Below are 26,431 nucleotides of genomic sequence, written 5' to 3' on the forward strand. Positions count from 1 at the left end.
GGGTCTCGTCTTTGGTTTTTTCTCAGGAGGAGTAACAGCGGGTCTTTTCCTTCACTTTGGTCTGAAGGATGCTATCGTCCACGTATTTTTGAGCAATGTGCTGATTCCTCTGGTAAAATCACCGGAATATGCATCCATAGACACTTTGAAGTTTGGATTATTTAACAGCCGATCTAATTAAGCTCTGCTGATTGGTGATTTTAATATAGACACTAAGATGGACTATTTATGTCTTACAGAGACTCAGCAGTAATCGGTTGATCATTTTCATCGAAATCAGGCTCTCCCTCTGGGGTTTGTCTGCATCTCTAAATCCCATTCTTCAGTGGAGGTGGAGGCGGTCTCACAATAATTCACTGCAAAGACCTAATATATTCACCGATACCTCTTCTAGCATATCCTTCCTTTGAACTGTTAGCTGGCAAATTCTGTGGACCTTCACCTACTATAATTACTGTCTTATACTTTATAGACCTCCTAAACTATTGTTTCCAGAACTTTTTACTTTATTCTCAGAGTTCAGTTTACCAGCTGAAAATTATATCTCTGAGCATATAACAAAATCTATTTCTTCCACATGCCAATTGAATCCAATACCTGCAAGCTTTGTTAAGTCCTGTCTGTCACATATTTCCCCCATGATAACTACTATAATTAATTCTTCCCTTACTACAGGCATGGACCCCTCTCACTAAACACAGCCTCAATTACTCCAATTCTGAAAAAACCTGGCTTGGATCCTAATATCCTTAACAATTATCGGCCTATTTCAAAATTTCCAATCACATCTAAAGTTCTCGAAAAGATAGTTGCCTCCCAACTTCACTCCAATCTTTCAAAAAATAACCTTTTTGAACAGTTTCGATCTGGTTTACATTCTAAATACAGCACAGAAACTGCCCTGACCAAAATTGCAAATGATCTTCTCCAGGCAGCTGACATGGGACTTTTATCAATTCTTGTACTTCTTGACCTCAGCTTCGTATTTGCCACCATATCTCATCAAATACTTTTGAAATGACTAGCTAGTTTTGGAGTCTGTGGTCTTGTCTTCCAATGGTTTTCTTCCTACCTCACTGATAGGAGGCAACAACATTAACACAAACATCTCTTCCCAGGTTAAGAGCCTGGGCGTCATTCTAGACAGTAGCCTCTCTTTTTTTTCCTATATAAGTAATGTTTCTTGGACTGCATTCTTCCATCTCTGAAACATTTCTTGACTTCGTCCTGTTCTTATGCAACACAGTACTGAAGTACAGTGATCTCTCGCTATATCGCGCTTTGCGGATTTTATATGTAAGCATATCTAAATATATATCACAGATTTTTCGCTGGATTCTGCGGACAATGGGTCTTTTAATTTATGGTACATGCTTCTTCAGTTGGTCTGCCCAGTTGATTTCATACAAGGGACGCTATTGGCGGATGGCTGAGAAGCTACCCAAACGTATTATGTATTAAATAAAACTCCTCAATGATATACGATATGCTTCGGTGCTTCGCATACTTAAAAGCTCTAACAGCACCTATTGATTTTTGATTGTTTGCTTTTCTCTCTCTCTCTCTCTCTGACATTCTCTGCTCCTGACGGAGAGGGTGTGAGCAGAGGGGCTGTTCACACACTGGCCTAGAGGATACGGACGCTCCTCTAAAAAATGCTGAAAGTCTACCTTCACATAGCTCCCTTTGCGGCAGCTTTGTCGGACGGTGCTTCACATACTTAAAAGCACCTATTGATTTTTGATTGTTTGCTTTTCTCTCTCTGTCTCTGACATTCTCTGCTCCTTACGCGCACTCCTTTGAAGAGTAAGATATGTTTTCATTCTTTTAATTGTGAGACGGAACTGTCATCTCTGTCTTGCCATGAAGCACAGTTTAAACTTTTGAAAAAGAGACAAATGTTTGTTTGCAGTGTTTTAAAGTCCCTGTCTCTACAACCTCCTGTGTTTCTGTGCAAATCTGTGACCCAAGTGTGACAATATAAAAATAACAATATAAACGTATGGTTTTTACTTCTCGGATTTTCACTTTTTGCGGGGGTCTGCTTCGGGGGTTATGGAACGCAACCCCCGCAATCGAGGAGGGATCACTGTATTGGTTAATGCCCTTGTCACTTCATGTATAGATTACTGTAATGCTATTCTATCTGGCATCCTACAAAAGCGTATACATCGCTTACAACTTATTTAAAATTCTGTTGCTAGGATAATAACCTGTTCTCTCCCAGATTCATTGGCTCCCTGTTTACTACCAAATACAATGCAAAATACTGCTCTTAACATTTTAAGCTCTGCACAACCTTGGTCCTCCCTACCTCACTGATCTCCTACAGACTTACACTCCCTCTCACTCCCTCAGATCCTCATCTGCAGCTTTACTTTCTGTACCACACATCAAACTCTGTTTTATGGGGGCTTGAGCATTCTATCATAGTGCTCCTTAACTCTGGAATTCTCTTCCCACTCATTTCTGTCAAATAGACTGAATAACACATTTTAAAACTGCCCTCAAAACTTATCTGTTCAAACTGGCATACCAATTATGAATTTAACTCTGTTGTGTTTGTTCTGGTACTGTGGTATTTAGAGATAAAGCATGCAAGGCTGAAATAATAACTTAGATCTTTTCAGTTTAAGCAGAAGGAAATTAGGAGTTGACATGACAAGTGTAAGTATTTATTAACAAAAATAATAGGCTAGATGCCTACATTATTTTATAGTTAGTTCCTTGACTATAATATGGAATCAGAAATGGAAACTACTACAGTAAAGGTAAATTTTTAACAAATCTTTGAAAGTTTTTTTTCACACAGAGATCTGTAGGAAGACACATGGAATTAGCAGGGCCAGCGCCATCATTAAGGCAAATTAGACCTTTGCCTAGGGTGTGGATCAAAAAGAGGGGGGGCCTAACCATATGGGTTAGCTACCGAACAGTTGGTTGGCGCACTATTAAGCTTCGCCTAGGGCGCAAAATAACCTATCACTAGCACTGGGAATAAGCTACCAAGCAGTGTAGTAAGTAGTAGTACTTTGAGGATATTTAGTCTTCACTACGCATTTTTGAATCATGTTCTGAAGTAATTGATGAGCTATGCTGGCTGAAAGTCCTGTAGAATTAAAAATTTTCCAATATGTAAATGATCATGTTTTTATTTTAAATTTTAATATACTGTATATACTTTATTATTCCCCTAGGAGGAATTGTCTTTTCGCTTGAACTTTGCTTTGTCAGTGCACAGGGTCAGCATTATACAGTGCCCCTGGAGCAATTTTCAGTTAAAGGGCCTTTCGTATTATGGAATATATCAATGTAGTTATGGTATTATGGAAAGCAGTTATTCCTTTACAATGCTGTGATCAAGAGACAGAAACAGGACAAAAGTGGGACATTCACTGGCCTGCCCAGATGAGACTAACCCCACAGCGTCAAGTATCACGTCTGCGGCCTACATAGACCTAACAAAGGGAGCTTGCTTTTAAAGATCAAAAATATGACAAAATTCCCAAACTTAAAAAAAATGTCTCACATGGGAGAAAGAATTAATGAAATACTGGTTTAGAGAGGCGAGTCTTACAAAGAATCTGTGTAAATGAAGAGTTTATTCGCAAAAATAAAACAAAAAAATATAAAAAAATATGAAAAGAGCAAAAATAAGCAAAAAATGGATTGCTTAAAAAGAAAATTTATACCAACAAAGTCCCAAAACACAATTCATAAATAGAAATTAATAAACGCGCAAGAAACATGCAGAAACTTGATCAAAGAAAACCACTACTGACAGAACTCTGACCATAACAATGCTCCACCAGTGGGTTTCAATTTCTAGGGAGGATCCAGCAGCAGGGATATCAGTCTGGCCCCACTTCCAAGGGATCCACCCACAAAGCACAGAAAATAGCAGCATATTTAAAATGACTGTGCATAACTGTTAAATCATAAACAATGTCACAGACCACCTGTGAGACGAGATGCCCTGCTAGTAGCTCTGGGCAGACTAGGACCTAAGGTAGAAACTAGAGACAAAAAAGGTGGGAGTTGTTTAAAAAAAGGTAGATTTTATTACATACGGTCATTTAAAAGAACACAGGGTTTATAGTGCATTAATTTATCAATTAATTATCAAAAAATTTACACAAAACAAAAATATTCTTCTGGTGATATTTACAAGGAAACAAGAAAAATTAAAATAAAAAATCAAAGCCTCTCACTCTGATATGAACTGATAAAAATAAAAACAAGTGAACCAGGGCTCCTTCATATTATAAAAATCAGGAGCCTTTATTGGCTAAAAAGACCATCCATCTGTTCCTATGATGTACACAATTGCTAAGTGTCCCAACCCTCATGTGACTAGTGTATTTTCCTCACTCACTCTCTCTCTCTCTCTCTCACTCTATTAATCACCCGATGATAAACATCATCACAATAGCATTCACAGACTTTATGAAGAAAGTTATATTTCCCCAAAATCTTACCCTCACATAGACAGCAACCATTTTGTTGATGGAGGGGAGCTAGACTGATTCAATAAAACAATATACGGTACAATTCAGGCTGATAAGTAAAAAAAAAACCACTAACAAAAATCCAACGTTTTAGCATTAACCCACCAATATTCACTGGAAACCAAACTAAGGATGTTATACCAAAACCAAAGTTATTAACAAACAATAGCAACCTCCACCATTCCTGTATTACTTCACTCCCATCTGTCTGTTCTTAACCACAGTGCAGTGTTTAAATTATTGGATGATTTTGTGCATGAGATACAGAATATGCCAGAAACTGGCAGTGAAAGATGGAAACTCTTGACAAAGTTACAGAGGTGAGTTCACTGTCTGCTGTTCCCTTTTCATTTCACTATTAATTTAATCTTTTATGTTAGGCAAAGCCATTGTATTGCTGCTAGCGCTAGTGCACAAAAAGTAACTTATTTTTTTGCAGCTATGGCTGTAGTACTAGCAGTGTGTTGATGCAACCACAAACACAACTAACCAAATGATACTTCAATTATAGCAAAACTACAACAAAACTGAAAACACATATAATCCCAGGCTGACACATAACACACAACAGTTCACACGCATTCCACTAAGCCACCAAGCATAACTGACCACTGCAGCAAGTGTGACAAACAAATGGGGAAATACCACCTAGAGACCTCGTAAGCTTACTGTAATTGACGAGCTCAGTTACATTTGAAAACTTGGGAGGTGACAAGTCACTGTTATATCAGTAACATTTGCAAGGCTGCCAGATGATACAATTCACCATTCCACCTTGACTTGATGAGCTAAGCCAATAGAAAGATGGAATTGATGCCTAGTACCAGCATTGTTAAACTGATTTACTTTTCATTTGATATTGAAATGAGTCACTAAAATACAGAAGGGAAAGCATAAAATGAGAGAAAATAGCCTTTTGTACAGGCTTTTCCACTGAAGAATCTATTTGAGCCATCTCTAAAGTTTACTGGAGGAGACCTCTATTTGCTTAATTTAATATTGAACAGTGAAAAATGCCATGGATACAATCATAGTAACATAGTAAAGAGATGAAAAAGATTTTCTTCCTCTCTGCATGTTTGATGTAGGTTTTGTCACATACAAATCTAAACGTGCTTTGCGTTTTCACATTCACACACTAAAATTGTAGCCCTGTGGAATTTTTTTATTCCCAGAAGGGAAATAATAGACAAATTATTTTGCGTTTACGCATCAGTTAATGTCACTAGAGCCTATTTAAGTCACTCTTGCATGGAGACATGAGATGGTTGGTTTGCAAAACGTAATGAGACACAGTCACGAACTTCATTTTAATTCAGCGCCATTTCAAGTCAGTGGCCAAGTAGACTAATTGTGTCAAGCACTCTGTTTGACATAACAAGCTGAATGTCCCGTGGAAGCTTAAAGCTGATCCACTTATCATCAGATCTTAATGTCAAATTACCTGTGCAAACAAGGTGTACTTATTAACAGCAAACACATTTTTTTTGTTCTAAGCTTTTGCATTTTTTTACCTAATCCTCTTAAGTAAAGTTCTTTTCATTGTGAACTTTAAAGCTTTCTAAATATTCCATCTCCCAGTGGAGGAAGAGAAAAACACAGCATTTTTTTCAATACTTATCATTCTTGTGATTAGCTTTTTTTTTTAATAAATGATTTGGATTGAAGCGGCTAAGATGTAGTAATGACAGCTTGCAAGTATAAAAATTCACTTTGTGCATCATTTTAATTTTTAGAGAGTCTGTCTTTTCTACAGTACTGATTTCAGAATAAAATACCCCGACTTATCTTTAAAATAGAATAATAGACTTTAAAATGAAAAAAATAAAAGCTGAATAAAATTACTGCAACTGATATTTACTGTCTCTGATTGATCTAGGATATATAAGTATACTGTATACATATATACAGTAAATATACCAGGTTTTGGAAGAAATGACCAATGAGCCCCAGTGTGAATAATTCTGGGTGCCTGGCGGTGCCATACAATGAGCTGATGTTCCATCCAGGACTCTATTCTGTAAGATGAGCTATAGATTCTCACAGCTCAGTGATGAAAATGTTGGTCTAGAAGAAGGCTGGATCAATAAAGAGGCTTTTACAATTGAGTGGTACAAGTAAATGTATTACTAAATTGTGTTAAATTAAACAAATACTGAAATCAAGTTCCTTTATATGAAATGCATATTGCATGTTCATGTGGTAGCTACTCGAAGTAAAAAAAAAAAAAAATGAAAAACTACTTTTAGCAATTTATGTTTTTAAATGTTAATTCTGTCAGACTCTGTATTTTCCTTTATATCATTTCAGATCTTTTGAGATGTCTAAGCAATTGCAAAGAGCTTAACATGCTGATATGCATCTTTGGTCCCTTTGGCTTAAGCACAAGTTTATGTACACAAGTCAACGCTTACAGTAGGCTCTTGTAACTCCTGCGTGAGAGATTAGCGCTGTTTTCTGAATGATTGACAGTTTGGCTGAGGAGAACAAGTTACTAAATTTGCATGTTTTCTCATCCTGTGGATTTAAGAGTCTTGCTTTATAAGCTGTGGGTCTGAAGCAAGATCCCTCGGCATCTGTCAAGCTTTGCTATATGTTGTTGCCCTTATTTTCAGTCAAAATTGCAGATTCTTGAAATAAATTCAATTAGCTCCTCGGTGGTTTTCTTAGTAAATGAGTTGTGCAGGTAAGTCATCTATGGGACCTCTCCTTTGCATTGCTCTAACAAGAAGGTAAGCATTTCCAAACCAGGAAAGATGTATGGGATGGAAGATCCATACTTGTGCACTGAATGTGCCCTAACCCACTATAATATATTCTTTATAGCCAGAAATCACTTTTAAGAGCTACACTTAGATTATTTAGTAAAGTTTTAAGTTATACAACTGAAATGGAATTTGCTATTAAATCATGTCTATCAATTATTAGTTCTAATTCCTGAATCAATTTATTCTGTATTACATATACAAGGGCACGGAGAACCTTATCCTGTTCCATCAGGAATCAACCTTTGCTGGATTGCCAGCATATTACAGGGTCCACACACACACACACACACAGACTTCTCCACACTGAGACATTTCCTGGCACAATTCACTTAAGCATCTGCTTGAGTTCCCATGGCCAGTAAGGAACCACTAACTTACAAAGAAAAGTGAGTATACTGCTTAGGGTGCCAAATTGGCTAGAAACAGCCCTGTCTCCAGCAAACAATAATGAAACAATTTACAGTTGCCAATCAACCTAATTATCACATGACACATACATTGTTCCCTGTAATGCACTCTACAGCTTTGTTGTTTTCCTTAATTTTACTTACTTCAGATTTTCATTTTCTAATTGTACTATAGCAGACAAGTTTGCATTTTCTCATCTCTGCAATATAATATGGCAAGCAAGTAAAGCAGTACATTCAGCCCTCCATTTGCACAGGGGATTGGTTCAAGGATCCCCCCACAGATACCAAAATCCATGGATACTCAAGTCTTTTATATAAGATGGAGTCTGCATACGACTTACACACATTCTTCGGTATACATTAAAATGTTTCTAGATTACTTATAATATCTAATGCAATTTACATACTTTGTAAAAGGTTGTAATACTGCATTGTTTAGGGAATAATGCCTTCTGTATGCAACATGCTACTTTTAACATTTTTATTTTCTCATCCAGAAATAGCAATTTCGAAGAGTCCTCTTCGCTTTGTATGATTGCTTTGACCACTTTGTTGCTTTTTAGGTGCCATCTTTTCACGGTAACAAAATGATGCAAAGGGCCTCATAACACCTTATAGTTGAGACTGCTGACTGAACAGCTTTTGTTTAATCAAACATGGGGTAGACCTTGCTACTGGTGTCCGATGTTGTGCGTTGAAACTTCAGTATTTAATTTACAGTGTACTGATTACCTACCGGCAGTTTGTGTGTGCCCAATCTGTTTCTTGTCTGGACAGCTTTTTTCACATGTGCCATGTAGAGGTAACCTTACCGAAGTTTAAAGCCGGTGCCTGAGCCAGGTGTCTGTGGGCTGATGAATGGACTCAATTTAATTGGCTTGAGGGGAGCAACAGTTTAAGGAAGTCCAATTTCAGTTTAAATCTTTGGTTAGTGATGTGATTGTTTATTCTTCTTTGTTTGAGTGTCTTTATTTTCTTGAATATATGCATAACTATTGTGTTTTGTCTAAGAGCTGCAGTGCTACAGGCAGTATAAAGATGGGAACCGTTTCCTACTTTGACAATTGGTAGCGCTCAGAAGCTAAAATAGGATATAAAGGCAGCGAATGCAGCAGAGCCGGGTCGTTCAATCTACAAAGCAGAGCAAGGGTGCTTTGTGTGGGCAGAGCTAGATAAATGAAGAGCCGTATGAGCTGTTAGTTTACTCCTTTGAACCATTTTATTCAACTCTTATGGCAGGTGGCTGCATCACAGTATGCCTACAGATCACTTCATTCACATGGATTAAGCGTATTGCTTAACCTGCTTCAAATTCAGGTTTTGCTTTTTGGAACTGTTTTTTGTTTTTTTATGAGTATTTTTGATCCACGGTTAATGCACAGAATCACCAAGTGATATACAGTATATACGGTCCAGCTCTGAACTGAATTAGGCCTAGCCTCATACACACTGAGAGATGATATTCTGTCTTGAAGTATTTCTTTTATAAGTTGTCACAAGTCGGGGAGAGCTTTGGGTGAAGCGAAGTTACTAACCTATCTCTCCAGCTCTAGGGTTGAGGAGGAACCTTCTGAAGAGCAGTGCCATTATTTCTGACCTGCCCTGGAAGCTTTGCCCCTTCTTGTCACAATGCTATAGAAATAATTCAACTGAAAGTTACTGTTCATATATCTGACCACATGTGATGGAACGAAAATGCAGAATCATTCAAAACTATATCTCAAAAACAATCCCACAACATCTTTATATGTATTTATTTTTTTTATTTTGTCCTTGAGCCTAATTAGCATTGTTGCTATTAAACAGGGATCACTTTGGGGATCCCAATGCTTCATTTAGTCCTGTTTAGTTTAATTTTCTCACAGTATTAGATTAGTATAATATGGCAACCATAATGAATGAAGGAGAGAGATTAATAAAATCAAATGTTTTAATTATAATTTATAGCTGCGGTAAAGTAAAAAAGGACGCAAATCTGTTATCAGTGGGCATGAGTGATCAGCCAGTTTTCGGCCTGAATCTTGAGGTATTCTATGGTTATGTTATATGTGAATGAAAATTAGATTATATGTACTAAAAGTTGAATTACACATTTTTAACCTTGGTGGTTTATAGAGTACAATGTATGTTTCTTTTTCCAGAAGCAAATCAGGAATCTTGCAGTTGTGCTATCATGGAATAGAGACATACTCATGCCATTCACATGTGCCAGGACTGGTCCCATTTATATGGAACAGTCAAAAATAGGCAGTAGAATTCCTTTATTGCAGGGTGTTGCATAGTTAACTCACTATCTGGTGGGAATTTAATATCAATGATAAGAGATATTGTTGGGTTAGGCATAGGGTAGGGGATATTGGCTATAATTAGCCGCACACTGGTCCACTAATCCAAGCATTATACTATAATTAACATCGTTCTTAACCTAATTGTATGAGAAAATTGACACACGTAGTATTTTTCATTAAGGCCATTAGGAAAACCGTATCTAAGGCCTTAATCAATTCCCTCTCTTTTTTCACCCTATACTTTTTGTTCCAATATGTCTGATGTTCTATCCCAAAATATATAGGTGAATGCTCTGGCTGTCCAAAATGCCTATATAATTCCGTATTTTTTGTCTGATTCTCAACTAGGCAGAGATGTTGTATGCAACGTGCTTTAATGTAATTTTTTGTTTCCCCTATGTAGATCCTTCCACAATTTTTGCATTGTATCCCATAAATACAGTTGGTTGAATTACTATTCAAATCTTGAAAAATTGGGAAAAGGGGTTGTTAATGATTTTTTTATTTTTAAAAGGGATGAACCATGCACATTTATTTTTATTTTTAGTACAAGACGCCCTTACTATTAAGTCCCTTAAGGTTTTATTTCTCTGAAAGACTGCCACCAATTTCCATTCTCTCTGATCCTCATCTGTTGTTTAAACTTTTAAGAAGTTCTCACGTAACTCTCTCACTATACGTTGGGCCTGTGCTGAGAAGGTAAATATCATAGGTAAACACTTTTTGTTGTGATCCACCTCTCCTTCCATTCTTTCCTCCACCTCCCTCCTGTATGTATTTCATAATTATGTTATTCCTATTCTCCTCCCCCTCCTGTCCTCCTTCCATCTGTGTCCTTTCAGTAAACCATTGCTGTAATCTGTCCATGTCCGCCATCAGTCCCTCCAATTCTATGCTATCTCCAACCTCCAACCTCCATTCCATCATCCATTCCTGTATTAATAACCTTCCCTGCTGCTTATCAGGACTGTCGAATTTTAGGATCCAATTCCCCTCCTCTGTCACTTCCAGCCAAAAACCTTTTAACTCATACTTCCACTCTCCATAAAGCAAATCAGTCCTGGCATTATTTATACCCAAGATCTCAATTTCAGGGTACAATTGTATACCTCCTGAGGGATTATAAGGATTATCTGACCCCACTATGATCTCATTAACATCAGGGCCCCCCCTACAGATGTTAACCTCAGTAGTGATTGAGGGGTAGTCCCTATCCACCATGTCCAATTCCCTATTACTTCCAGGGTTATCCTTAACATTAGGGCCCCCCAAGTGTTTTTAACCTCAGTATTGAGCGAGGGGTTGGCCATATAAATCCTACAGAGATAATTATTCCGCCCAAGATAACTAACTTAACATCAGGGCCCCCCTTATAATTATCCTTAATATTAGGCAAGGGGTTATTATTATCAATATTAGAACAATTATTAACCTCAGGATTAATTTTAACATCAGGGTCACCTATAATATTGTTCACACCAGGGTTGAACATGGGGTTCTCACTTTCTCTGATGGTAGAGTGATCAGGAATCAGGGGGTTATTTTTAAATTCGATGTTCACAAGTTCCACCTGCTCAAAACTATACTCGGGCTCCAATCTCGGCCTACCAACATTTATATCAAAATTCGTCCACTGATAGAACTTAGAGAACTAAAATTTTGAATTAATGTTCCAGGACCAGATACGTTGCTGATGATATCGATTTAACTCTATCTGATAATCATACTAATCCTTTTTAAGGTCCCATGGTCCACGCTCTATAGGGATATTGCTCAGTAAAATTTTCCAAGACATGATCATATCCACTAACCTTTTAACTACTGTAGAATTCAAAGACAATAAGCAGTGGACATTACTACCTTGTGTGAAAATTTTCTGGCACATTTTTTTATTGTGTAGCAATGAACCATTGCCTTAAACATACCAGATAGGCAAGATATCCAAAGAAGGAACAGAAAGAAGATTAGAATAAGATAAAGGATCCCATCATCCGTTACAATATCGTTTTTTTTAAGATCCTTCACCATGAATTATACATATTTCTATAAATCTCAATAGCACTAGGTAACCAATGTAACTTCTGTTTGTACTCCACCCACAATTGATCACACAATATTTGGTCCTCAGATTCATTACCTGTCAACCAAGACAAATTCACACCATCGGAAACATCACGCCCCATCTCTGGAAGCTGGGGTAACCCTGTATTTTTATTTAGAGAGACATACTCATATGCCAAATAGTTCTTATGAGTCTAATTTCACTATTTATCTTTTAAATACGTCCTCGAGTATCCCCTCTTTTTTAACGCTGTAAATAATACATTTATTGCTTCCTCTGTATCTCTAATTTCAGTATTGATCCTGTAAAACCGAATCAATTGGGATTTTATGATGCCCCTATAGGTGTGTTTGGGGTGGAAGCTCTTTTTATGCAAGAGAGCATGCGAATCGGTTGGTTTAAAATACACTTTTGAATTCAACTTTTTAGCAACCTCTGATACTTGACAAAAATAAACTTCAGTGTCCAAAAATGTCACTAAATCATAACTGGCCTCTGCCGTTAATCTGATCATAGGAAGGACCTCATTTAAAGTTTTCATAAACTAGTCAAATTCTGCCATGGAATGCGTCCGAACCCCGAAGATGTCATCCAAATACCGTAAATACAGTAATGGCAGTTTATGACAATTTCCAAAAGCCTCCTGCTCCCATTCCGCCATATAAATATTAGCGCAAGCCGGGGCATAATACTTCCCCATAGCTGTTCCATGGACCTGTAGATAATATTTGCCATCGAATTCAAACTCGTTAGTTTTTAAACTAAGTTCCAATAACTGAAGTTAATAATTGTCTGGTCTTTTAGCATCAGGAAATTTATTAAAGATCTTTTTAATTGCTTTTAATCCCAAGTTGATATCAATATTTGTGTATAACGACTCTACAAAATTGCAAAAACAAAAGCTTGATTAGGAAATACCTTATCTCTAATAAGTTGCAAAAAGTGATAAGTATCCCGGACATAACTATTGTAATATTAAGATAACGGATTTAGATGATAATCAATAAATTCTGAAATACCATATGATTCCGATGAACAGTCCGACACTATAGGTCTCCCAGCCGGTATTTAAATAGGAATAGTCAATTTTTTTGGAGACTTATGTACCTTAGGGAGTAATTAGAATTTTCTAATTACGGGCTCTGATGGACCTAACAGATATTTCTTCTGTTTACCACTAATAAAGCCATCCAAATACAAACCATTCAAAATATCCTCTATTTTATTTTAGGTTTTAGATTGCAATAATTTTTTAAGGGGATGATAATGAGACCTGTTGTTCAATTGTCTCTGAGCCTCATAGATATACTGTGACCTATACATTATTATGGTTATTAACCCCTTATCCGCTGGGTTTATAATATTTTTATTCCACATCAGATAATCTAAAGCACATCTCTCCTCTACTGACAAGTTATCTGTTGGTAATGGGATGACACCGACAACGGCCAGATCCTTATGATCTTTTTTAATTAGATCTAAAATTTCCATGCCTATGTCATCCTCCTTTGGTACCCAGTGAGAAGGTTTGATAAACTTTCTAGGTGCATCATCCGTCTCATAACCAAAAAAATCCAGAAGTTTGAGTCTCCTATGGTACTTGTACGTATCCCTTCTAATCTCATCTAAATCCACATCCACAGGTGTTTGAATAAATGTCAAACCTTTTTGTAACAAGGTCATCTCGAATTGTGTTAATCTAAAGTTATCACTCAGATTCATAACATTTGCCTCTAAACAGGGTATAAATCTGGTTGACCCCTCTAACAGTTTAACTTATCTAATCAATCATCCATAATCATATATGCTTGTGCCTGCTCCCAATGTACCAGATCATCCTCTAGCTCTACATCACCCAGACCAAGGGTACCCAATACATTGTAACATGGATTGTCTTGAAGGTTATTATTCAGACTACAAATATTCTGACACAATTCTAATTTCTGTTTTGTAGAAGAATATGGAATTTTTGCAAATCAAATCTTAGCTCCATAAATTTACTCTTGGCTAACCGACACAATTGTGACAACTGTTGTACTATTTCTACTCCTCCAGGACGGTGCATTTGTAAACAATCATTAAAGCCTATACAAAAAATCACATTTTTAACTGTAGTGAAAGGAATTTTACATTTTTGTACCATATCCACTATGTCCTTAATCATAGCTCATCATTTATCCACTACTTCCACCATTCCAAACTTTCTTTCCAAAATAATCTCAGAGGGATCAAAGTGGGACTTAGGCCCCATATCCATCTCAGAAACCATCAATTCCCCTTTCATCTATTCCCATTTCCGAGCTGTTTGTAAACATTCCTCCACTCTATTCTCAGAAACAAGTAATGACATCGTCCCTGTACTCCCTACACAAGAAGGCAAAAGAAAATCTAAATTCACCTCTTCTGATGTCTGTATTATTTCATCCCCTGTATTTCTCCTATCTCCCCCACACTCCATTTCCCATTCCACCCGTCCATCAATGTCCTGTTGTTCACTTTATCCCTGTTCTTGTTGTTCCAACGCCTCCTCCACTACTTTTGCTACCTCTCCTCCCGACTCCTCTGACCCATAACAAGGGCCTACTGACCTTGGAGAAGAATAGCCACCTATTGATTGACTATTCCCCTCCTCCGGCGATTCCACCCCCACGGTAAGTTCTAAATTTTTCTTTTTATTCCTTCTCTTCCCAGGTATTCAACACCCTTCCCCCTCAGAAGACCCAGAAGCCATCAGATCGGTAAGTACGTTCTCTTTATTCTCCTTTCTTTTTATAGTTACAGTAATAGGAATTCCATCAACATCCAATTCTTCCACTGACCCAAAAATAAGAGAATCTTTATTTTTACTTTTCACTCAAGAAGGAGATGAAGAAAAGGAAGATATCTGCGACCCACTCGACCCAGAAGAGTTTGTTGACACTTTAGAAAGGTGAGTACAATTTTGTAGTTTTTTCATCCCTCTAGTCTCAACCCTGGACTCCAACACACCCTGAGTGCTTATATTCCTAGCCACTGGGAAATTATACTCCGTCGATTTGGTTTATGTGCTTGTTGGGTGCCTGGAATGTTTGCTCCTGAAATAAAGCATCACTGCATTTATTGTTTCAAAGTGTGTTTCATAACTACTAATAGCACCAGGATAAATCAGTGTGGCCCTTACAGTAATTGGAAGCATGGTAATTGTCAAAAATCAAAGAAAGTAAAGAAATTGCTCTCAGTATTTTATGATATTCAAGGTGTAGTCTATATTGTTTACATGTCCAAAAAGGCCCACATAACTAGTTAGCATTATCCTGATTTGATTTGTCATTTTCAGTAATAAATCAGGGAAATGGTGTGTGGAAAGCTGTCCACATTCTGGTTCAAGACACTGCCCTGCACATGCTATACTTTTTGCAAAGTTTGCTCTCTGTTCTCCAAAATAAATGACTATCTGGAACACACTATTCCAATGATCTCAAAAGAAGAGAGTTGGCACAAGCAAGATATAATGTTTTATTTAAGTGGCATAGAAAAGACTTGTAAATGTTAGTGTGCCAGATTAGATTTAATGAGTCTATAATAGTACCAGGACTATAAAGGTTTAATTGATAGTAGCACTTCTACCTTCAGTTGTTGAATATATTGCACTAACCTCTTAGTGTTTGGCTATCAGATTATTGATACATTTCTAGCAGTCTTAAATTGTTAAATGTTGGTGCAAGGAGCTGAGCAAGTTAGCTAAGCAGGAGTGGGATCTTTGTCATTTGCTGTGCAGCTGACAGATCTCTAATGGTAGTCTGTAGCCTGAAAGTCTTCTCAAGCTGAACATGCATGCAGTGTGTTCTGGAAAAGTTGAAAGACAAAGCAAGATTTAAAGTTTTTTACATAGTTAGAATTTGCAGTTTTTAATTCCCATGGGAAAAGAATCTTGAGCTTCTGACACTGATGTCTGAAACATTTTGTGTGTTCAGAAAACTGTGAAAATGTCATGCCATTGTGCTAATGACGATGAACACAAATTTGGCATGTGTTAATTGTGTGTTCTCATTCGGGGCAAGAAGCGAGGAGGAAAGTGGCTGCTTTTTATTGGCCATTCTTCTAAAAAAGTTCTTTCTCAGTTGCTGTTAAGGACACTTGCAAGGCGCATTCAGCTCAGTTGCTGCTTGGTGAAAAAAATAGACACTTTTGCAAAGAGCTCTCCATTTCTCTGGCAAGAAATAATTTTCATTTAATTTTTGGATTGATAATATATATAATTTATAATTAAGGAATTAGACCACCTGGGAAAGTGTCATCTGCATCTTGCTGTTGCAAATGGAGCTGCATGAACCCTGCCAGGTTGTATAATTCTTTCTCTCACTTTATAATTTCTGCTATTTGTTTTGATGCTAATAAATATAAGTTTTACTTAATTTTTAATTGAAAGCTTAAAACCAGTGTATCTGTTTGACTGTTACTAGAGTTGTTATGCAGCTTAGATTGTTCATTGCTAACATTCATTCCTTGAAGCCTTAAATGGCCTTTCACCAGACTATATCAGTAACCTTCTGCAGCACTACAGTCCTCTCCACCCACACTAGCCCTCTGATGCTGGCAATGCTTTCTCTGCCCCAATATAATCTTTGCTTTAGAGATGACATAGCCTTCAGCTTCAATGCACCCATGTTTAAGATTTATTTTCCAGTGATCCCCCATGAGCCACCATTGGAAAGCTCCAGTAAGGGCAAGATATATATTTTTTAATTTATAGAAAACACTTAACTTTAGAACACAACTTCACATGGCAAATGCATATATACTATGTTTGTGAAGAAATGCATTTGAAGTGAAAAATACTGCAGTTATCCCTTTAAGTGTACATCATTGGCAATCTGATAACACAATTAAACACTTGCTTCTCTCAGTGTTGCAAAGCATGCATCCTCAACCACTCAGTATAAAAATTGATAATTAAGTGCAGCCATTCCTAACCTTTGCTTTTGGATTCTGCTTTTCTGTTTTTTAGTCTGGGCTTATTCTCTGTTCCATAAAAATGAAGTTAGAGCTGCTTCCATTTTCAAAGTAAACATTTTTCCACCCATTTTTTTTTTTGGAGACTCCTTTTCCGTTGCTACTCTCATTGTATTATAGTGGCATTGACTCTTTCATCAGCTGGGGATGACATCAGCATCGAGTCAGCAGCAGTATGCACTGTTCCAGTTGTATACCAGATTTAATTGAGCAGCTTCAATGCCAGCTGCAGAGGAGCCTATAAAAAGGACAAACCTGTCACAGTCACACAATTTCCACTGTAGTGTGGCTAAAGCAAGCGGTTTTTCTAAGGATAGCAATCTACCTAAAAGGGCAAAGAAATTAGCAAAAATACACTGGGTAGGCAATGGCAAGTACCTTGCAGAGCTATAAAACTTTTAGTTTTTAATTCAACAGTTTTCTTTTTAATTTACTTTGTTTTTCTTTCCAACCATTTATATAAGAACTAGCCTTGTACAAATTAGTTCAGTACCATTATTTATTATATAGTATATTCATTTTTGGTGAAAACATTTAAGAAAGATAATTGAGTAGAAATCACCATGGGAGTCAATAAAGAGCATCCAGGCATATATGTTAGGTGATTATAGAAACTGAGGAATAGCCCTAGGGACACTGTGTCCTCCTCTGATCTATGTGCTCAGCACACAAATTGGTGGAGGTCCAAGTGCTCATTAGGGAGGAAGTTCACTATGAGTAGTACGAATATCATCATTATGATGGATGTTAAGTCTGTGGCTAACTCTGAACTGTTAGCAAGTGCAGATGTTTTGGTGAAAAATTGTCCTGAGATTGAGAGACCTTTCATCGAAAAATGGTTCCTGCAGTACCAAGTACTTGTTATTTCTTTTGCCCTCCATGCTAACCATGAAAGTGGATGCAGCAACAGATATTGTGTTTTGGACCATATCTTTAAAAAACAGAAGGATAAAAGTGTCACGCCTTTCATTTCTGTGTTATGGGGCATTAATTAAAAAGAATTTATACACTGGAGAGGATAAAAATGTGTTCAATGATGCACTAAATTCTTGTCTGTATAGTTAATGGGTTACTGAAGGCTTTGTCCTTGTCAGCTGATCCAGAGGTGTAGATTAATTTATTGATTTAGTGATGTACTGACCAGTGTGTTGGCATTCTTAGAAAAGCAAGCAGGATTTTTTGATATTGCAATCAAGACATATTTGCAAAGCTGACTGCAGACTTGCTGTGTTTTGTTTTGCCTGCTATTGAATAACTTTCCAGATGATGTCCCACTTTCCATAATATACATTTATTTAACCATCATAATTCTTGCAAGTTCCCACATTCAAATGGCACTGAGCCATCTCTGCTGCTTTGCAGAACCTCACAGAAATTAAAATACATCTAATTCGAATACGTTATGCAAAAATATACTGAACTTGAGATGACCTATCATCATACATCTGGATGGTGACTCTTCTTCAGACCCTGGAGGGGATGTCATGTTGGCAAAAACTTACATAAATTGACAAAGACCCAGGCATAAAAAAATCTTTCTATTATGCAATAATTAATGGCATCCTCTGTGCAAGCGTAGCATGTCAGCTTATTTTAAAGCATCAGACATCAATTTACGTTGCAAAATGCTCTGTCATGCATAGCCAGTACTCTAGCAATTCTGAGATTAGGCTGCCAGCAGAGGATTTTCAAACTGCCTGTATGAAGTCATTTTAAAATGCATTCTTTCCTTGTTGAATGCAACGCCCACTATAGGAATTATTCAGTGCTTTTTTTGAGTCTCTTTCTGCTATTATTGAAATGACACTACGGTTATTTCAAATTGTGCATGTACAGTATTTATATTTTAATTGATTATGCATGCCAAAAGTGCAGCTGTTTAAATGGAAATGAAAAGGCGTTCTATCAAGGGCACAGCTTTGTCAGCAAACCCTACGTTTAGAGCGCATGCAAAAAATATCCCACTGCAGTGAAATGAAACAGAATGAATTATACAAGGGCTGGCCAACCTACCATTTAGAAAGTTCTACGAGATGTCGGAGAGAGAGGTAAAAAAGGTCAATAACTGAGAGCACAGAACCTTGCAAATTAAATTTGGCTTTTAGTCCTTTCTTAGCCCAGTTTAAATTTGTGTCTAATCTTGTGACCAAAGCCTTAATTTCTGAAGAAGCGCTCTCTCTTCTCTTCTCATGATTGCATTTAGTGCAAACTCCGTGTTTGGAAAACTTCATCCTCCCATAAGCATACACGGTGACATTCAGTAAAACTATTAAATGAGGAACAATACTTTTTTGAAATACATACTGTATTGTCTATTTTTTATAATAAGCACTGCTGTGTCAGGAAAGAGAATTCCAAATCAGAACTTATACCTTTTCCAATGTCAGAGTTTGGCTTGAACATTTTGTTGTAATTTTTGTAATTTTCTGTTTTAAATTAGATTCTTGCTCTTTCAGATCTTGATGTACAATTTATATACATAGTTTACTTCATGAGTTAGCCATTTTAAAAATGTATCTTGTTTTAAGAACAAAATGAATTAAGAGAAGGGTCTCACCTCAACGCAGCTCACTTACCTTTCTTTTACTTTTTGTGTCTATCTGTCTTTCATTTTTCTTCCATCTCTAAAATATTCTCCATTGACAAAATGTTTATTTTGCATGCCAATGCACATATTTCTTTTCATACTGCTCCTTTAACATAATTTCTGTTTATCCATCCATTTTTATTGTCCATATATTTGTATTTGTCTAATTTCATTATGCCTTTCATACATTTACATATTACTACCAGGAGGAAACCTTCTTTTACGCTATTCCATACATTCTTAGTTAATTCACATTCTCACATAACATGTCTTGTTTTTTGCTTGCTTGTATTAACTTTTTTTATTGTTTGAATTTATTCTACTTTTTTATTTCTATATGCCATGTTATGTTTGGCATCAGTAAAGTAACTATGGGAAGTTGCTGTGAGCTTATTTTCTGCCATATTGTTCTATACTTTTCCTGATTACTTTACAATACAATACAATACAATACAATTTATTTCTGTATAGCTCAAAATCACACAAGAAATTCCGCAGTGGGCTTTAACAGGCCTTTCCTCTTGACAGCCCCCCAGCCTTGACTCTCTAAGAAGACAAGGAAAAACTCCCAAAAAAACCCTTGTGGGGAAAAAATGGAAGAAACGTTGGGAAAAGCAGTTCAAAGAGAGACCCCTTTCCAGATAGGTTGGGCGTGCAGTGGGTGTCAAAAAGAAGGGGGTCAACACAATACAATACACAAAACAGAACAAATCCTACATACAGTTTAAAAATAAAAAATTTACAAGTACAGAGTAGAATTTAACAGTAGATGATATCACATAATATGATTTGGATTTGTTTAGAGTCCTGGAGACCTCAGCCATCAAGCTGCCTCCCCACTTGGCCAGTGCTGGGCCAGCCAATCTGATGAAAGAACCCCTCTACCCCGTGATTCCTGTGATCCTCCATCAGAGATGACTTTACCTTAGGCAAGCAAAACAACTTGGCAGGTAGGCCGTGGCACCAAGTGCTACATTTGAGTACCGAGAAGAGAAACAGAATAGGTGAGGTTTAGTAACAAATTATAACTATTATGTTACTTATGTTGTGCTGCTAATGACTAACAACAGAGATGCAGTCATACTGCTAATCAGCAGCTCTAGTCAGGATATGCTAAACTGAAGTAGTGAGTCTTCAGCCGGGATTTGACAGCTGAGACCAAAGGGGCAGACTAGACATTTCTTTTATTCAAATTACCTCTTCTTTTACTTTATATGTTTATTAAGATGTTTCATTCTTTCCTCCTGAAACACCAATTTTGTAATACACTACACAAGTTTTTGTTTGTAAATTTTAGGGATCTCTGTGGGTATCAGTTTCTTATTGGACGCTGTAAATAGCCTGGAAATGCCCTCCTTTCAAATTATTTTGATATTAGCCACATTTACCTGGTGAAGAAAAGTAATACAATAAATATTAAAATATTTTAATATTTCTTGGCCTATGTGTACCTTTTCTGTGTATCCTTGTGTGTCTGGACCTCTCATAACTGTCAAGCACATTCCCAGCTGCCATTTTGAGGTGCCTTGATTGCTTCCTGTCCACTTTTTTATGTCCCATCTTAGAAGGTGACTCTCTTTATAACTCTTACTCCTTTACTCTACCTTGCGTGTCTGACACTTACACTTTGTCTTTCTATCATGTCACCAAACCAAACTGACCAATCATAATACAGCCAAATTGACCAATCAGATCTCTTGGAGTAACTGGTCACACACTTTAGCATTTTATTATAAAGACGATATGTTATGGTGTATTTTAGTTTTGCTAATGTTTTGAAATCTAGAAAACCTTTATCTCCTTTAGTCTTTAATTTTTTTCAGATCTACTGTTGAGAATTTGTACCAGGTTGAGCTCCAAAAGAAATAAGACATAATCTTTTAATTTCATTAATAATGTTACCATGGCATAGTGCCGGCATATCTTTGTTGCTTTGTAACATTTTGCCAACATTTTAAGGTCCCCTCTTTATATCCCCAGCACCTCCCATCATGTGACTGCAGTGTAATTTGAGTAGACTGTCGACAAACTTGGTTAGGAGGGACCAGGAATGAACACCAGATCAAAGACAGGGCTGGGGGTGTTGCCAGAGTCAGCTACTGAGAGCTACTTAGCAACATGTGACAGAAACTCAAGCATTAACTATGGATTACAAATATGTGCAATATAATCAACAGACCTATAAAAGAATTCATGTAAGACTTTTCTTTGTTGATGTAATGATCCTGCCACAACTTCTTCTTCCTCTGGGTTTAGGCCACCAAAAACTCCCCACAAAATGCCAGACTTGCCCTTTATGAGGCCTGGTTCCACTGAATTTCCCACAATCCAGACAGCCAATCCCCAACCCAACAGACAGGCTTTGGGCCTGCCTAGTTCTAAAAATGAGGCAGTGTTTCTTTACAAATCATAGTCTATCAATGTCAAGAATGGAGTAGAGGGGGGACCATAAACCTCCCTGATGCAAAGGCCAAATTAAACAAAGTTTCTTTAATATTGAGATATTTATTGAGGTGATTCTAAAGGAGATGCACAAAAGAAGAAGCAAAAAAGGAACAAAAAGCAAACAACTTCAATAAATCTTTAACAAGTACATAGTACCTGAAAGATGAAGCATGGGTCAAAATTTAAATCTAAATAAGAATAAAAAAAAAACACTAAAATGGAATCAAAAAAAAAAAAAATCTTGAACCTGTTTAGCCTGACTCAGCTTTGGCTCAAATACCTCTGGGACTAATACCGCATGGGCCTAATTAGGTGGATCTGCCTCCTTAGGCTCCACATACAGACAGCAGAGTAGATAGCATAAATCACTAAGCACAAAGTTGAAATAATTAAGAAACATCATACCAGTAAAAATCACAATATTGCATAAATACAAAGACAAAACATAATTAAAACAGAATTAACCACATAATATGAAAAAATATACTTAAAAAATATTTAAAAGGTTAATAAGCAATAAATAAACTTGAACACAGTCAACAACCATGACTGTACCATAAAGGTTGAGAAACTGACATGTAGATTGTATCTTTGTGTTGGTATAAAAATGATTCATGGTTTGTGTGCTATAGATTACTATGCAGAAGATTTTATTTATTCCTGTAGCTTTTTATTCAAAATTTTGAGTTTTCTACCATAAGGAAACCATGGCTTTAAAAGGGATTTTTATTTTCAATTTTTTTTTTATCTGAATGTATGTAAATGAGTGATTATATCCTTCAGCACTAGTATAAAAAATGCAGTGTCATAGTCCTTATCCAATCATAAGGTTATGGAGAGTCACAATGCAAATCCAAGACGATGTTCTGATCTTATCAAGATGTCCATGAAGGAAAAGGGCAATCTGATATTGTTGATATACTGGCTGAGGCAGCAAGAAGGGGAGCATCATTTTAATGGTATGATAATGGGCAAAAATGATGTGGAATGCATTAAACACAGGAAATAAATTATACAAGGAATACTTCAGATTTATTAATTTTCCTATTTATTAATCTTACATACCGGTAAGTATGAAACAATGTAGAGATTATAGAAAATAAAACATTGCTAAAAGATTGTAAAGGCTAAAACTAATAAAATGACAGGAAAGACCATTATTTATTCTAGAATGGTCAAAGTTAGTGAATTTCTAGCTCAACCCTTTCAGAAATGACTCCTTTCTATGGAAATAACCTAAATGCTGGATGCATTTTCCTTTCAAATAATGACACTAAGACCCGTTGAAATCTAAATAATCAATGTAGACCTCAGCTTTAGCATTTGCATTACAGCATATATTGGAATGTACTTAATGTAATGTAATAAATGTAGTAATGTAATGCTTTGCATTCGTCATTCCAACAGATGGCATTTGTAGTGATAAAATGAAATGTTTGTGAAGCATCATGTGTTGGAGTGACAAATGCAATGCATAAGCCTCTGTTTTTTGTCATTTGGTATGGGATTTGTGAAAGCAGTGTTAAGGTGTGAATTGCGCTATCCGTTGGAATTAATAGCAATCAGATGGACACGCAGACACTTATCCTTTCATTAAAGTGGATAATTGCACCCGTCCTGATAGAGAAATTAATACAACAATTATAGAATAATGAATACAGAAGCATTTGAACAATTAGTAAATACCCAAGAGTCAGCAATAACACTACATTAAAAATGTGATGGAATTTAGATTTGGACAGATGCAGGATGAGGCAACAAGTAAAAGAATAAAAATGTAAAGCAAATATCACCTTTGGGGACCAAGATGTCTCAGTATTATTAGCACATTGTTTGCTAAGTTTCATAACACAATATTCTCAAAACTGCTTCAATAAGTCAGGGTTGGTGGATGTTAAATTTCATAGCTGTAGCTAATTATAAATTCATAGATGGAGTAAAGGAACAGAAAAACAATAAGAATGGCTAACAATGGAGTGTGCCTGTATTAGGCAATTGTCCTCTGCATAAGATTTAGTTACATTGAATATGTGTAGCAGTTTCAGGCAGCTTTACAATGAATTGACTAGGCCTGGTCTAAAGTATAAAATGATTATCTGCTATTGAATTACACAGAACCACAGATCACCTGCAATATTTTATAGTGAAGCTTGAATAAAGGAACAATGATTTTTTAATAAATCTGGGATCACATTTAAGGCAATTGCTTGTGAGTGATAAAAAGTAGTAGTTTTTACTACTATTTTATATCACTGATAACAGGATATAATCATTTTGCCCCACTGACACTAATTACAGTATCTTGGACTTAACAATAATATATTTAAAAATAGCATTTATTGAAAATAATAAAAAATAGCAAGGTAACTTATTTTCCACAGAGCACGTAATTAAATCTGCATTAATTAAGCACATATAGTATATCATTTATTGCTAAAGTATATTATAAAAAGTGTGCTCTGAAAATATCCTGTTTTAACTAACATATTTAAACTTTGCCATTTTTCTGTAATTGAAGCAAGAGCTGATTTAGGTGTGTGCAAAGTCTGAAGTGGCGGAGAGGATTGGAATGACAACCATGTGGGTTGCAGTCTAAAGTAAGTTTCAGCTGCCAGGCTGCATTGTTTCAAATAAATAATCAATGGGTAATATGGCATTAAAATATAGTAAATGTTTGCTTTTGTTATGTTATTTATTCATTACACAGCTTTTTTGTTAAAGGCAACTTACACAAAGCAAACCATAATAAACAGTTTGTGTTTTGTATCTCAGGTAATAGACACCGTACAGCTGTACAATCAATTTATCAGCCAATATACATTTTATATAGCATCTTTCAAAGAAACCAAGCAAGAACACATTTATAAAACGACATTTACAATTCTATTTGATTCAACAGGTCTGTCTATCCTTGATGTCCGACCATTTTAGGGCCCACTCATGCACACTACCACACTTGAGACCTAGTTGGACTCTGCAAATTTCAGCATAAAAATGTTAAATACCAACAACTGTTAAGTCATGAAAAAGCTGCAAGAACAGAGTTAAGTTTACAGTACACAAATAAATATAATGTAAAAATGTGTAGTGTAAATGAAAACATTTCTCTTTTGTGATTCAATATGTGAATTCAGGGAGAGTGCATCTGTTTTGTAGAGTTATTACTGGAAGGATAATAAAGACATATTCTTTGATAAAAGGTTACATTGCTTCAGCACATTTTATGTTAAAACCTGGCAAGTGCAAAGAGTATAGTACATCTATGGACAATGTATTCCATTTAAAGAGGTATAAAGTAAAAAAATAGTATGCACAAAACAGAAAAAATAATGGCTTACCTCAAAATGTCAAATATGAGCACAGTTATTCCTGTAAGAATCAACGGCGGTTACAGTGATTATAAACACTGACCGTTTAGAGCAGACACTGTCATCACCACTGTCGTCGGACCTGAGATATTTGTCCTTTAGATACAAGGGGAAAGCAATACGTAACATAAATATACAGATAGATAAACAGACAAACAGATAGATAGATAGATAGATAGATAGATAGATAGATAGATAGATAGATAGATAGATAGATAGATAGATAGATAGATAGATAGGTAAAACACATAAAACAAATAATCTTTATCTTTAATTTTAATGTCAATTTCTATAATTATATCCAAAATCACCTTTTGCAATTCGAAAATAAATACAAAAACTGCTTTATATATATAAAAACAAATTTCAGGAAGACAACCTTAAAATACAGCATACATTTAAAAGCAGTTTTAAAAGTCATTCCAAAAAGTCCATGCTTGTACAGAGCCTGTCTATATTTCATTCTGCTGTGCTTATGGTCATATTTATAGTTAAAATGCTATGTTCACTAGGAATAAAAAGAATCCCTGAATTGACTTACATGTGGCCTCTAAAGCAACTAACTTCCCTGATCTGCTGAAAGTGCTACATAATACTCAGAAATATTTAATTTTTGTATGAAACTGTTTGACAGAATACATAAATGGCCTGCCTAGGGTCACACTTTTAACCAGCTATAGGGGCAGAACTGATGACATTGTAGACTCTGGTGCAACACTTTATTTAATGGACTCTGCTGTCTTGAGAGAACCTGTCTAAGAAAACACACTTAGTTGTCAGGAGATGAAAAGTTACTGACGATCAATGACCTCCAGCAAATTTGGTAGGTCCATCAATCTTGTTGTAAATATACAGTGAACCTTAAACCACAAATGTGCATACTTTTTTAGTCCCAGCTACATTTGAGCTCAAAGAATTCACAAAGCAGAAAGAAACCATTTTATAGTAAAGTGAGAAAACTGGGGAGAATATTGGCTGTTTAGAAGGCCAAGTGAAGCAGATG

General features: G+C 36.2%; 1 long non-coding RNA gene across 1 annotated transcript in view; it reads left to right on the forward strand.

Moving 5' to 3' along the window:
• LOC120535883 overlaps positions 1-20,458 on the forward strand; it is a 54,530-nt gene extending 34,072 nt beyond the window's left edge. The window contains exons 2-4 of the long non-coding RNA XR_005634983.1: positions 14,728-14,774; positions 14,896-14,965; positions 20,419-20,458. This is a non-coding gene — a long non-coding RNA (uncharacterized LOC120535883). The remainder of the gene's footprint in view (positions 1-14,727; positions 14,775-14,895; positions 14,966-20,418) is intronic.
• The last annotated feature ends 5,973 nt before the right edge of the window (positions 20,459-26,431 follow it).

This window comes from Polypterus senegalus, chromosome 9, assembly GCF_016835505.1.
Source record: "Polypterus senegalus isolate Bchr_013 chromosome 9, ASM1683550v1, whole genome shotgun sequence".
Taxonomy (NCBI): Eukaryota; Metazoa; Chordata; class Cladistia; order Polypteriformes; family Polypteridae; genus Polypterus; species Polypterus senegalus.